The following is a 13873-nucleotide window of genomic DNA, read 5'->3' as shown; positions in this document are numbered from 1 at the left end:
AGCTGATCCTGACAAGCATCTGACCCGGACCCCCTCCCACCACCACCAGGAGGAATGACGGGGTCTCAGGGACACACTCTGTCTGATGATGCTGGAGCCTATCCTACCCACCACCAGGGGAAGGTGGAGTTCAGCCTGGACGGTTCAGCGGGCCATCACAGGTCCACACACAAATGCACACACTCACATAACTGCACAACCGCACATACCTAACCACACAACCACACACACAACTACACATACATAAACACACACCACATACATGTAACCACAGACATACACACTCTCCTACACGACTACAAACACATCTGCACTCCTACACAACCACACACACACACCCCCACATACACACCACACACAAACACACACCACATACATGTAACCACACACACGCACAACCACACACCCACAAACAAACAACGACGCATACACAACCACACACCCACGACCACACTCAAACCACCACATACAAACAACCACACACACCACCATACACACATTCACACATACACAACCACACATACACACCACACACAAACACCACACACAAGCACTCAAACACGCACAACCACACACACACATTTACAACCACACACAACCACACACCTCGACACCTGAGGAGCGGTTCAGTGATGTCATCGGTTCACCTGTGGATGCTGCTTTTAGACCGTAGACAGAACCAGAGCGTTTTTTTGCCGAACAAACCAGTGTAAAGAACAAAGTTGTGTGTTTGTTGAGCACTGATCTTTGCAGCAGACAGTGCGCTCTTTTGTGTGAGGTCTTCTTCAGCAGCGTCTCCCTTCAGGATTCTCCACAGACCGTCATCATGTGAGCGCTGCCTTGAAGCCTGAACTCATTCAATGACAGAAACCCACATTTGAAGAGTTTCAGCTGCGTGGAGGCGGCCGTCTGAAGGAGAAAAGAAAACACAATTTACAAACAAAAAAACACAAAGCAGAAGTCTGTGAAATGTCATGACATTTGAACACGGACGTCTCTAAATTACATCTGGAAAATTCAGTCAAACCTGGAAATTCTGTTTAATTATCATTTCTGATTCCAGTTTGCAAACCATTTTTTAAATATATTTTCCTTCATACCTGAGGACAGCCCCCCCCCCCCTGTGCAGAAGTCTGATCTGCAGCAGTTGAACAAGTTGAGAGGAAGCTGCAGCTTTTTAATGCTTAGATCAGTAGCGTTTTAGTTTTATTCATTTGATTACATTCTTATTAGTTTTTTATGTATTTTATTGCTCCTTGTAATTTCATGCTGCTTTAAATTTTGTTCTTGCCTGTTTTAAAGGTTTATCTGTCTTTTATTGTGGAGCCCTTTGGCGCCCTGAGGATGCTGTAAAGTGTTACATAAGAAAAGCTTCATTCATTCATGCCTTCATTCATGTTCCGTCCTCGTGGACACATGAAGACTTTATTCTCTGCTCTGAAGCTGAAGAGCAAACTGATCTAGTTTGTGCAAACAGGAGGATTTTCTGCCACTTTCTGTACTGAATGCACTTCAGATGAAAGTTTTTAGGTAAGAGAATCAACGTTTTTTATGCGGTTTGAAAGTTTGTAAACAAGAGCTAAAGCAGTGATGAAGCAGAAAAATGCCTTCAAATAAACTGTTGAGTCGTCTCCTTTTTTCATTTCTTTTTCCTTTATGTTTTTATAATAGTTGTTTATCAGAATAACTGACAACAATAATTCAAGAACATTTTTTTTACATAATTTTTCTTTTTTAAAATTTACTTGAGCAAAACTCAGAAGAAACGAGTCGAGCTTCCTGATGTTTTCACTGCAAACTTTTATTTGTACTACATTAAATCCTCTGTAGATTCCCACCCCTAAAAGGCCCGGTCTGTCTCCATGTGGACCCTGAACGGGTGACAAGATCCTCCACCACCGACAGACGATGAGCTCATTGGAAAACAAGCTGCAGCTCAACCAGAAGAACAACCCGCTTTACAAACAGCGGCGCATTTCCTCTGAATCAACCAGTGGAATCATTCAAATTTTCAGACCCTGAAATAGGAACTGCACCTGGGTCACATCCTCAAAGGGCTAAAAAAAGACGACAGAAGAGTCAAGGTTAAGATTCTCCTCCAACTGTACAAATCCTTATCCAAGAACCAAGAAATCTGGAATCACCCTAAGATTACAGATCATCAATGAAAAAATTCCCGAACGTCTTTGGATCAAATCCTCCAGTCAGTAAAAACAGGACAGACAAAACAAAAATTGTTATGTCTCGTTTTTCTTCAGAGGACATTTCTGTTTTTGAGAAAATATATTTTGAGGTACATTTTTTATAAAACACAAAGAGAAATTGTCTCAAAGCTCAACTAAAAAAAAAAAGCATTCACCTGAACTTTATTGACAGTGATTGTTATAATCCAATTCAATCCAGATTATTCAATTGCATCTAGATTATATTAGTGTAATACTAATGGTGTTTCAGCGACCAACAAGTAACATGAAGGGTTTTTGGTGTAATTCACAAACTAGTGAAGCAAATGGTGACAGTGGAAGGAAAACTGAACAGAACGGGTTTGGATTCTCAGGGAAAATGTGATAAAAAATGTATCAGATTAAAAATAGTTATTCTGACCAATAGAATGACTGAATAACAGCTAGAGGTCTATAGCAATGTCCAAATTCCTTTTCTTGTCACTAGTGTGTTCACCATTCTGCAACGATGACCGAATCTACTAATGATTTTGTTTATTTATTTATTTACAAGCATAAATTACTTAAAAATACAAGCAAAATAAAAATACAAAATGTAAAATCATGTGATGATGTGTTGCAGAAACCCATCTGGGTTTATTCAAGATGGTAACAAACCAAATAGAGAACTAGAATGAAGAATCTAAAGCAATAAACCAAACAACTCTAACATAACATTTCTAAATCAAATTGATTTTATGAAAATTAAACATGTCTTTTTTAAAAAAAACAAAAAACAAAATTAAACCCCATTTTTATACCTCCAGATCAAAATCTTTTTTGGGTTATTTTTAGTAAATCTTACCATCAAGAACTCAAACTAATTTAATGATTTGTTGCCACAGTAACGGCGCTAGATAGTCCCGCACTATATAGTGTTTTAGTAGTAAGGGATTAGGGTGGGAATTCAGACCTCTTTCTGTTCGGAACACCAGCGGGGAGGAGTCACTTTGTCCAGTTCTCATGTACAGTTAATGATTGTGACCAGCAGGAGTCTGAGAGGACAGGAAGGAGACAGACAGACCAACACTGGAACATGTGATGTAGGACAAACATGGAGGTGAGAAACAGCAGCAATGAGACAAAAGGGAAACATCTGGTAGAAGAAGACAAATGTTTTCACTGCAGCAGAAAGCAGAAGACCACAGAGACACTGGAACATCAGCCAGAAGATCAGAGGAAACGTTAGAGCAGAGAGAACACTGGAACATCCGTTTGAAAGTCAGAGTTCTTGGGGCCACAAAGACTGAAGAACGTAAGAAAACCAAGCACTGTTTACACTGACAGAGTTCATTTTTATTCCTTCTAACCAGAGGAGCAGGAGACAGTAACAGTGGGTCCTCAGATGTTCTGGTGCTGATCCACCTCCTCTTCCTTCTGCTGTTTCCACAGAGGAGTTGTGTGGAGTGGGTGAATCTCTGACCTTTAAATAGTACGCAGGATGCCAGAGCTGCCTCTGCTTTAAGACGGATGGCTTCATAATAGCAACTAAAAAAGGCCTAATGGAGACAGAGTTCATGTGCAGGGGTCACTCTGACCCACCATTCCCAAGAAGAAGTTATGCAATCCTCCGGGGATTCCTGCAGACTTTTTCCTCCCTGCTCGTCTTTCTGCAGTAGATGGAGATGTTGCAGGCTGTGAGGCCGTTCTTTCAAATTCACTTCTTTCAGATTCTGTTGAATCGTTTTTGGTTCTTGAGGTTCCTGCATGTTCTCACCAGGTCTTCCTTGTCAATCATCTCAGCTGCTTTCTGTTAATTATTCTGCTGTTGGTCTTTTGTTGAGTGTCGGTTCAGGACTTTGGTTTGTGACTTTCATGTGAACTGACGTCATTACTTTAAACCGGCGCGACTAAACTGCAGGAACATGAAGGCTCACTTTCAGCAGAAACTCAACGGTCTGGAGCTGAAACCTGCAGGTCATAGAGGCGCGTTGGTGATGCACAAGTGGAAACAACACTTTTGTCATTTTGTGTGTAGAATAAAAAAGAGGCAAGAAAAATAACCAGAAACAATCAATATAGAAAAGTGTTTGGACGATGCAACCACAACCACAGAGCAGTACAGTATATGAAGTGTTTAACATGAGTCAGTCATGAAGTAAACAGGTGTCTCCAAACTGATGCTCTATCTCATGGGTTCCCAAAGTTGGCAAATTTGACCCGTCAAGTTCACCTCCAACGTTTTAACAGAAAACTATGTGGCTGTGGAAACTACAGAGTGTTTTTTTTTAAACTTCTTACATGTTTCCCATTGATTCTCTAAGGTGTTCCAATACTCTATGATTGTAATATATTTTCGGCCTCCAGGTGGCGCTGTTGGTACTTTCTTAGCCTGCAGCTATGGGTGAAAGAACGCCCAGTGCTGGGCTTTTTCAGTGTTAGAAATTCCTCAAGTCTTCACGGTCACTTCTGATGCTTTTAGACGCCTTTTTTAGCTAGCCAAAATGGAGCGACAGCGGCAAGCGGATACAGTGAAAACAGCACGTCTCTCATTAGGATCCCAGTTTGCTTGCTCTTGTTTTCCAATTAAAAATGGCCGGTGAGACTTTTCTGCTACAGGCTTCAAAGACAAATGTTACTTACTTTTTATTCTTACTAATCTGTGTTACCTTAATGAATACAGATTTAAAACAGTTAAATTAAACCATATTCTTTATTTCTCCTTTTATTTCATGACATGTAAAAAAACTATTGTATTTGGCCCACGGACTGCGATCTAATTTAGATTAGGGCTAAGTATCGGGCCTTGACTTTGACATGTGCTGTACATAGTTGATGACATGATCGACTGAGGTTGCTGTGAGGATTCTGCTCTTAGATTTGGTTCCGGAAGATTCTAGTAATGTTTGGACTTAGTCGTCCAGGTTCATGGTGGCGATCGTCCACCGCCATTTTCATTTCTGTCCCTTGTGGTATTACAGTGTCAGATTTTCACTATCAGGTCGTCTGTTTTGTCTCCATCGTTTTTGCCATCTATTGCCATAGTCTAAACCCGTTTTGTCCCTTTCGGGGTCATGTAGCCTAACCTGGCAGGGTAAACCCTGGGCATGTAGCTAGTCTGTCGCAGGGCCACAATTATACACCCATTTACACTTAGGAGAATTTAGAGTAACCAATTAACCTATGAAGCATGTTTTTGGATGGTGGGAGGAAGCTGTGTCCTGCTGTAAGGGAAGAGCGCTAACCACTGCACCGCCATGTAGTTTTTTTTTTTTTTTTTTCTAGGTTTAGATTTAGATTTAATTTTCAAGTTTCTGCCACCAGGACAGGTCATCTGCATTTTGGGTCCTAAACCTTCAGTTCCTGATGGTTGTATTTGAAAGTTGTCCATGAACTCCTCTCCCAGCTCTACCTCTCCCTCTTCCTCTGCCCAACGTCCTCCATTGTTGTCATAAAAAGGTGATCACCTGTGGGGTTTTATGGATCTTACTTCCTGACTGAGGTGGTAACAATTAACCACTGAGCTGTTTGGCCCAGTCGTACATAAATTGTCCATTTAGCAGATGTAGTGTCCTTTTGAATGGTCAGATTGTTGTGTTGTATGGATGAAACTGTGTTCAAAACTTTTAGATAGAGACATTTTGAATTACAAAATGTGTGTAAAGCTGAAAATCAGAGTTTTGTAGACTTGAGACGATGAGAGACCTTGGACTAGAGGCACCTCTCCTCCACATCCAGAGGAGCCAGTTGAGGTGACTTAAGCATCTGGTCCGATAGCCTCCTGGACGCCTCCCTAGGGAGGTGTTCCTGCATGTCCCACTGGGCGGAGGGCCCGGGAAGACCCAGGTCACTCTGGAGAGACTACATCTCTCGGCTGGCCTGGGAACGGGGAGAGGGAAGTCTGGGCATCTTTGCTTAGAGACTCCCAAGCTAACATTAGCGGTGCACCAAAAACAACAGCAATATCAGATCTATCCAGTCGTACAGTTTAGATCCAAATTCCAGCTCAGAAGAGGAAAACAAAGACGTTAATATTTGTCTGCATCAGAATGGGGCGGAGCAAGGAGCTTGTGGCCCCGCCCACAGTGGTTTGTGTGTAGCTACTACAAACTTAAAAAAAAAATGTTTATGCTCCTGATTCACGATTTGAATAAAGAAATACTCAGAAATTCAATTTTCATTATATATGTTTATATATCCTCCATTGGACAAAAACCAAAAACATCAAAGGGGGTCTTTCATAATTTGTCTTTCACATTTAAAAGAATCTTATTATTTTTTGTATTTTTAATAAATAACAATTTGTCTGTTTTAACAAGTCATCACTTTTTTCAAGTCATTTGGATCTGTAATCCATATTGTGTCTCAGTTCAGCATGCAGGTTTGTCTTCTGACCTCCTGTAGAAGCTCCAACATCCACAAACATCTGACAGGTTCGGTTTCTGTTTGAAAATGGCAAATTAAAAATGATGGGAGTGTTCGGGTCTATGAGTGTGTTTTCATGTGACTGTGTGAGTTGTTTTAGTTGTGTTGTTCAGTAGAAAGTCTCTTTTCTGGATCATATTAATAGAAAACCTACCTCTGTCTATTTTTCTTCTCCCTGACAGTGAACTACCCAGGGTTCCTTTGGGATGAAAGTTGAAGGTCGGGCGGAGAACTGCTGAGGTGTTTCCTGTTCAGCGAAGACGTTCATTAAAGTGATCATAACTCCACACTCAGGTGGTTCTGAAGTGGAACTGCTGTGGACAGAGGGATTCTCACACTTGTAATTACCTGACACGCAGAAGCACACGGCTGCAGAAGGCAGAGTGAAGGATTGTGGGACGGCGTTGTCAGACATGTACTTAAAGGTTGTTATTATAAATGGGTGTTCAGGTGGGGACCTCTAAATGTCAGTGCACCTTCGTCAGACTTAACAGTTATATTTAGTGACAGTTGAGACGTCGTGTTTATGTCCACCTATGAACAGGTGCTGGCAGGTATAAGTGGGTGGAGCTTCTTCACTTCATTGACAGATGAAACCTTTATTTAGAAATTGTTCTGAGACCGTAGAAACAGGACCATTCCGATCTTTGTGATCATGTTTCTGGTTCCTTTCCCGAGTCTGGAGCTCTGAGATTGAATCCAGGAGGTTGCAGTTCGGCGCCTCTCACCGCAGAGCTGCCGCCGTGGTCAGATATCATTTTTATGATGGGCTGTTTGTGGGAAAGATGTAAAACTGATGCAAAATTATGAAAAGCTTTGAATATTCATTGCTTTAATCTGAGCAAACAAAAAGGGACGTGGAGTTATCTGACTGTTCATTGCTTTGAATAGAAGGAAATGTGTGTCAGCGGCTGTTTGGCTTTTCACCAGCAACCTAATGAGGCACCGGACAAACTCTTTCACTTTTGCTGTCTACAGAATCTGTAACGCAGGTCCAATGAGACCCAATCCCTCTGCAGCAGAGAAAGTCCTTTCTCTTACAGTATGAAAGCAGCTGTCGGCCAGTTCAGCCTAAAACCTCTTTACTCTCTGAGGAAAAGTCTAATCCACCATCTGAGTGTTGGTAGAGAATTCACCTCGGTTCTACTTTCTGCTTCTTTCAAAAAACCTTTAATGTTCTTAGAAATTGTCAGTGCATCTTAAATCTGATGTGTTTTCTGTCTGAATTCTGCCTCTGTAATTGTCAATAAAGTTTTATCTGTCTTGCTTCTCTCAGGAGAGGCGAATTATTATAGATAAACCAAATCAGTGGCCTTGTGGAGGAGTGTCCACCCTGAGAATGAAAGGTTGACAGTTCAAATCCAGGCTTAGTAATACCACTCTAAAAATGGATCTCCCTGTTTTAACTCTACATGAAGGGGTTGGATTAGGGGGTTGAACCACCAAACATTTCCTGAGCCCAGCTGTGTCTGCAGCTCACCGCTCCCCCAGGGGAGGGACTATAATGTGGAGAATAAGTTTCACACAACTAGGAGTGTGATAATTTTAACTTTATAAAAGAGATCACGAAGAACAACACAGTTCACTAGAAAAACTTCCCATTAACTCCTCTGACCAATCGCTTGCCTCTTTGCCCCTCTGGGCATTCTGGGTAGTGTAGTCAGCACACTGAATTCACACTGAACGCAAATTCGGAGGTCCCGCCCCTCTTTCGTCACGCAGCAAATTCCCTGCTCTGCACCTACCTGACCATGACACTGCAGCCACACATGTGGGAGGAGCTACTAGCTAACGTTTTTAGGATGATCGCTATAAGGAACGGTGTCTGTGGAAATCTCACTTAGAAGGTATGGAAGACACAAATAATGCTGAAAAATAATGACTTTTTATTGTGAAGCATCGATAATCATGTCTCCATGTTTGGGTTTATGGGATTTATTAAAAAATGTTCCCGGTACCGGGGCTTCCATCTCACTCCAAGGACTGTGTCTGTATGACAGCCACTTCTGCTGTGTTTCTGTGTCTCTGTGACTTCAGATATTTAAATTTTGGCTGCCACAGGATGTCAGATCGTCTCAATTTGCGTCTGTACCATTAACTTAACATTGAAACTGGCCGCCTCCACCACGCGAATCGTTTCAGGTGTGAATGCACCTTTAGGTCTTAAAAACAGAAACTTTAGGTCTTCAGAGAGTTTCCATTTCCAGAGCGATTGGTGAGTTTTTGGATCTTCTCTGTAGATTTTGTTTGTTGAAAGTAGCTGCACAGAAACCTTTTTTTGTATTTATTATTTTTAAACCAACGATCAGGATAGAAGATCAAACATCTGAGCTCAACTCAGTGAAAAGGACTGAAATAAACTAGACTGTAGTGGGAAACTGCAATGTTCATGTTAACAATATTATATATTATAGAAATAATAACACCTGTAAGCTGCATTTAAAGATCATTATTAGGCAGGAAACCTTCAGTCAAACCCGCAGCATGGCGTGAGGCGGGGGTGGGGTTATGATTACAAATGTACATTTCTGTTTGTTTTATTGTCGCCCCACAGGTGTTTAGACATTTGCATAGTGGAATAAACTCATCACTATATCCAGATCTTCCCTCCACTTTTGTTACTTCCGCTTGTTTCCTGAAATAATTTTTGATACAAAATGTGGTTCCAGGATCTGGAACCATCAGAACATTCACTTCTTCATTCATCTCATGCTCCCACTGGCCCAGGTTCTAAAGAACAACAACATTAGTTACCATAGCTATGCAGATGACACACAGATATATATTAGACTGACACCAGGAGACTGAGGCCCTGTACAGGCTCTTGGTAAATGCATTGAGGACATTAATGACTGGATGTGTCACAACTTACTTCAGTTAAACAAAAACAAAACTGAGGTTATTGTCTTTGGGGCTAAAGAAAAAAGGTTAGACGTCACTACAGAGCTTCAATCTATTCAACTAAAAACTACCAACCAGGCCAGAAACTTGGGTGTAGTGATAGACACAGACCTAAATTTTGATAAACACATAAAGGCAGTCACTAAATCAGCCTATTATCATCTCAAAAATATCTCAAGGATTAAAGATCTGATGTCTAAGCAGGACCTGGAGAAACTAGTGCACACTTTCATCTTTAGTCGACTTGATTACTTCTTCCGCTCATCCGGGACCGGGTCGCGGGGGTAGCAGTCCAAGCAAAGATGCCCAGATGAAGGTTATTGTGGTAAATCAGCTTCTATTAGCTTTGTGTTAACCCTTTAACACTGTAGCTCCAATGTTTATGTTCTTTGATTTACTGTAATTTTTCAACCTTTAACATGATCAACATAATTCCAGCAGATTCTGAGGGAGAAAAGCGGCACGAGTGACAGTATGTTAAAGGTTTTGTGTTTAAGCATCACTGGTGACACCTCAGTTGTTAAAACTGTATTTTTGATAAATGACTGATCATTATAGAAGAAGAGTAGGAACATCAGACCCCAGCCTGTAGTCTGACTCCTGTCTTTAAACTCTTGTTTGTCCCTTTTATTTTGTAGGAGTCGAGGGAAGTTTCTTTTTTAGTTTAGTTTTTTTTTTTTGTTGTGTTGGCCTCAGCTCTGTCTAAATTTATAACTATTGAGTTCCTCTTGTCATGTTCTGCTTCAGTTACTTTCTTTTTTTGCTTCTGTGAAGGCTGCTGTGACTCCGCCCATCTCCTGTGGATCCTGCTGAGCAGTCACAGCGGCCTGCACTTCAGTGATTTAACCCTTCCGCTCTCTTTGGGGTCCAGTTGACTCCAACCACATATTGATATGTGAATTCTTCCATGACAAAGGTGGACAGGATTTTATGTCTGTCATGGACATTAGTGAAACTCAAAAATCAAAGATAAAAAAAAAGTTCAGCGCACTGTCTTGGGGGGTCCAGATGACCTCACTTTTAATGTAAACAAACTAAGGAGAGCGGAAGGGTTTTAAGGAACTCTGCTGCAGCCCTCAGTGTTGACTCATTTAGATTCCTGGTTTGTTTCCTGGCCCTGTGAGTTTTGGTTATATGGCTGATGTAATGTACATGTGATCCTTTCCTACATTTGGGTTTCCTCCTGTTTGCTCAACTGTGACTTTTCTTTAATTTGTTTTATTCTTATCTAATCGTGATTTTTATGTTGAAGTTTTTTATTTTTAAACTATTGTTTTTAAATTTGCTCAATGTCTTTTCATCTCTTTTTATTGTAAAGCACTGTGGCTCTGTGACGAACAGTGTGGTGAAGTAAAAACACAGTCATTCATGCCTCACAGTTTTTGTTTTTTGTTCTGTTGTGTAATAAAAATAGTTCTTCATTTATCTTCCATCCTTTAATGTTTTTCTTTCTTTGCACATTTATTCCCCTTGCACAACAGAGCGAGGGGGTAACTCTTGAGTAAACATGTCTTTAAGACTAAATTCTATCTTGCTTAATATCTGTATCATCAAATTTTTGGAAACATCTTTTATTTTTAACATTATTCCTCCAAATTAATTTCTTTAAAGACTCTCCAATAAAAACGTTGGTGTTTTTAACGGGTTTCTCTGGCATTTTCCAGAAAAGAGAGAAAATGTATAAGATTAAAATTGCGTTTGAGTATTTTTTTTATTAAAATCTTATCAGGAGCAGATGGAAAAATGCAGTTTGAAAAGGATTGTGATTAGAAAATATACTGGAGCTCCCTGCTTAACCCTAGAACACTTTCACTTTAAAAAGTTACACCACCACTTTTGCTAGATCATTTTTACCAGTTATAATATACCCAAAATAATATATCTGTAATTACAAATAGATCAACATGTGACAACACATGATAAATTAGTGTAGTTTTATTTTCAACTGGGGTTTTTGTGACAAAATGGAAAATAAAAACCTAATAAGATCCTAAAACTTATTGAAAATTACTTAAAATTGAGGAATTTGAGAAGAAAATATTCCTAAAATGATAAAAACATACTGAAGAATTGGTCTTTGGGCCACTTTATTCCTAAGACATGTGAGACTTTATTCAGGGACCCAAGACATTAAAAAAATGCAGCATATTGAAAATCATGTAAATACTTTTGCTTGGCTGAAAATCACCCGGCGATAGGGTTAAGGGAGAGAGATGGAACTGTTGTCCCCAACAGTCCTGCCCACAATTCAGAGGTGAATTTCTAAAGAACTCCTGCTGCTCTGCAGAAACTATGTCCTAAAAAATGACTAGTTTTCAGATTTTGGCTAAAAACAACAAAACAATCCTTAAAAAGACCACCAGGAACGCTTTGGAAACACATCAGAAGATGATCGGAGAGGATTTTAAGGTCATGTGAGGTCTCTTGTCCAGAAAGGAGGTGCTGTAGGCTGACACTACAGATCTGAACTGTGCTGTGAGGATCTCCAGCTCGGCTGCTTCGCCTCCCAGATTTCCATGCAGGAAAACGGCTGCAGTCTGCCCGACATGCAAAGCTGGCGCGCTTTGCATAGCTGTTCGCATTAAAGAATGATGCTGACTGTTGTTTTCTTTGCTCTTAGATTCCCTTTCATCGCCTAAAAACTCATAAAAAAAACCTTTTTCTCATTCAAAACTTCCAGAACTCCTGCTGGTTTCACGTTTGGTTCGCTGCTGCTGCCGTCTCTCATCTTCAGACTGAGTTTGCTCATCAGACAGGAGAACTGCTGCAACTTTAGAGTGGAATAAAAGCAAAAGCCTCGTGAAAACCTTTGAACTTTTCATGTTTTTGTATGATTTTTCACATTGAATTAAGGTTTTAACCTGAAATTATCTTGTGTTTTGAAGAGCATCTGAGATGATTTTGCTACAAGTATCAACAGAAACATGTCTGACCTGCAGGAGTCCGCGAGTCCACATGAATTTGGGTTCTCCTGGAACAGTTTTCTTTGGGCCTTCACCCTGAAGAACCCATGGGGTCAAATGTTTGTTGATTTAGTTTGAAACCATTTTTGTCTCTTTTTTTGCTGCTCTTAATTGCTGCAAAAAAAAAACCAAAACAAACAAACAAAAGATTAGTCAGATGAACTTTAAAACCCCAGAGGAAAACTGTTTTTGGGTTTTCTCAAATTTTTCTCCCGTTTAGTAAACGACCTTCATGTTTTCACTTGATGTCATTCGATGATTGCGTTCATTAAAAGGAAACAGTCAAATGAGCTGAACAGTTAAATTCCTCTGAAGCACAGATACAGATCAAAGGCTGCGTTTCAGCCGCTGCTGCATCTCTGCTGCTCATCTGCAGCCTCGTTTGTTTGTTTAGATTGAATAAATACTCAGAATTGCTGCTTTGACCCTTCTGGGCTTTGCTGTTTCTTTGAACACTGCAGCGCTCAGGGACTCCGACCTCGCATTAACGCGGCAGCACACGCCCCGAATGTGTGTGGAAAAGCCCTGCAGCCAGGGTGGACTCTGTCTGCACCCCACCCACCCAAAACCTCCTCATGTCTGCCTGCTGTCGTCTGTGTTCTGAACAGGAGCTTCTCACAGTGGAATCAAACATACGCAACAATAAAGTTCTAAACGTGCTGAAGTTCTGTTCACCTGTTTTCATCAACATAAAGAAGATTTCATAATAAACATAAATAGTTCATTTTAAAGTTGTGCATTAAACTGTGGACTCAGTCTTGTTGTAAAATCATATAAACAGGATGTTTTTCTTCGCTTAAAGAATAAACTCTAAACTGTGTTAATAATCCAACTGGGACATTTTACCTGAAGCCGACCAGGAACCACGCCGCCGAAAATCTGAATCCAGGATTCAGATGGTTCAGAACATCAGCTGTGTGAAAACTCTGCTGGAGTTCAGTCAGTGAGAACCGGAAAAAGTTCTGTGGAGGAGAACCTGCTGGAGTTCTGTCAAGGATAACTTGTAGGAGTTCTGTCAGAAAAAACCCACAGGAGTTCAGGCGGAGAGAACCTGTAAGAGTTCTGTCAAGCAAAACCAGCAGAAGTTCTGTCAAAGAGAACCAGCAGGAGTTCTGTCAAGGAGAACCAGCAGGAGTTCTGTGGAGGAGAACCTGCAGGAGTTCTGTGGAGGAGAACCAGCAGAAGTTCTGTGGAAGAGAACCAGCAGAAATTCTGCCGAGGAGAACCTGCTGGAGTTCTGTCGAGGAGAACCAGCAGAAGTTCTGTCAAGCAAAACCAGCAGGAGTTCTGTGGAGGAGAACCTGGAGGAGTTCTGTGGAGGAGAACCTGCAGGAGTTCTGTGGAGGAGAACCTGGAGGAGTGACACAACTGTCAGTGTTGCCTCAACAGGACCAGGGTTTACAGAGAAGTGGTGGTGGTGGT

General features: G+C 40.9%; 1 long non-coding RNA gene across 1 annotated transcript; it reads right to left on the bottom strand.

The window, feature by feature from the left end:
• Positions 1 to 6424: 6424 nt before the first annotated feature.
• LOC112152100 lies at positions 6425 to 7084 on the bottom strand. The gene is made up of 3 exons (XR_002920227.2): positions 6936 to 7084; positions 6742 to 6834; positions 6425 to 6604 (listed from the first exon to the last, which is right to left on the bottom strand). It is a non-coding gene; the product is annotated as an uncharacterized LOC112152100 (long non-coding RNA).
• Positions 7085 to 13873: the final 6789 nt, after the last annotated feature.

Source organism: Oryzias melastigma, linkage group LG6, assembly GCF_002922805.2.
Source record: "Oryzias melastigma strain HK-1 linkage group LG6, ASM292280v2, whole genome shotgun sequence".
NCBI lineage: Eukaryota > Metazoa > Chordata > Actinopteri > Beloniformes > Adrianichthyidae > Oryzias > Oryzias melastigma.
Note: the sequence above shows the minus strand (reverse complement) of the source record. Positions and strands in the feature narration are given on the sequence as shown.